Genomic DNA, 1,555 nt, shown 5'->3' with positions numbered 1-1,555 from the left:
ATCTATAAGTTAATAATTCATAATAGGATTTTATGTACTAATAATAGTGGCAAATACTCCGATTCAATTAAATTAAGGCTGACACGGTGGCTCAGTGGTTAGCACTGTGGTCTCACAGCAAGAAGGTTGCTGGTTCGAGTCCCGGTTGGCTCAGTTGGCGTTTCTGTGAGGAGTTTGCATGTTCTCCTTGTGTTCGCGTTTCCCCCACAGTCCAAAGACATGCGGTACAGGTGTATTGGGTGGGCTAAATTAGTGTATGAGTAAATTAGTGTAAAAGTGGAAATGGGTGTGTATGGATGTTTCCCTGAGATGGGTTGCAGCTGGAAGGGTATCTGCTGCGTAAAACATGTGCTGGATAAGTTGGCGGTTCATTCCGCTGTGGCGACCCTAGATTAATAAAGTGACTAAGCCGACAAGAAAATGAATGAATGAATGAATGAATGTTGTTGTTTTGTATGTATGTTGTAGTACAGTTGTAGTGTGTGTATGTATGCTTCTCTCCCTCACTCTGTCTGTGTGTGTGTGTGTGTGTGTGTGTGTGTGTGTGTGTGTGTGTGTGAGAGAGAGAGTGTGTGTGTCCAGTGAGAGGCGGTGGAGATCAGATTGAGATCACAGCAGTAGATCTACTCACTGCCTCAGTCACAGCTCTGTGACATCCTTCCTTCAGGGATTTCCACTTTTATTCTTTTTCTCTTCTTCTTTTCTTCCGTCACTCGGGTCCGGACTGAAGCGGCCGGTGACCGGGTGTCTGAGGAGCTTCACTGACACACACAACCGGTAAGAGAACCGACTTTGTGGAGCTGAGTAAATTTCACTCCTGGAGAGATCTGCTTCTCTGTCAGGTAAACAAACGCTAAACCTGAGCGCGCGCGCGGGATTATAATACGCGTCCAACAGAGATATAAGATACTTTATCGAGATAAAGTTTCTACATTCACACATTTGCACTTTCTCCTTATTATTATTTCAGAAAAGTAATAAATCTAAATAGTAAAATCAAATTAGCAGCCAATGACTATCAAAGTATTATACGTTGAGCTCATTTTGTTTTGAAGTCATATTTACACGGCCGAGCGTGTCACAGGCTGTCACTGTTCAGAAATGAACACAGCACCTTTTTTAATGCACTTAATCATATATATTGAGCTGTTTAAACTCACTATTGCGTCTAGAAGGAATGATTTGTGAATATGCATGTGCTTTTTAACTTTCTCCTATTTTAACTATAAAGCGCACTGAGAGCGATCAAAACACAGGAGCATAACAGTAAAATCTGAAATATATGCGAGTTACCATAATGTTTGTATTTCACACATATTAAGTGGCCTGTACATGTGCATCTTAAAACAATGCGCTTTACATATTTATTTTCAAGCATATCGGAATTGCAAATATGTTCAAATGCATTAGCTATGATTTTATATTAATGTCAATAATATGTGGTCATATACAGTGTGTATTCTGTGTGGTGACGTCGCTGATGTTATAAGCAGGTGTTCTGCTCCATATGGCGCTCCAGCTGATAATGGAACGTTCTGGCAACGTTAGGAAAACA

The 1,555-nt window shown here is 40.8% G+C and overlaps 1 protein-coding gene across 1 annotated transcript in view; it reads left to right on the top strand.

Annotated features, from left to right (window-relative positions):
* Nucleotides 1-600: 600 nt before the first annotated feature.
* Nucleotides 601-1,555, top strand: part of slc6a11b (solute carrier family 6 member 11b) — a 47,830-nt gene continuing 46,875 nt past the window's right edge. The window contains exon 1 of the mRNA XM_073916162.1: nucleotides 601-777. The gene's annotated coding sequence lies outside the window, so the exon portion shown is untranslated. The remainder of the gene's footprint in view (nucleotides 778-1,555) is intronic.

The sequence above is a fragment of the Danio rerio genome, chromosome 11 (genome assembly GCF_049306965.1).
Source record: "Danio rerio strain Tuebingen ecotype United States chromosome 11, GRCz12tu, whole genome shotgun sequence".
Lineage (NCBI taxonomy): Eukaryota > Metazoa > Chordata > Actinopteri > Cypriniformes > Danionidae > Danio > Danio rerio.
Note: the sequence above shows the minus strand (reverse complement) of the source record. Positions and strands in the feature narration are given on the sequence as shown.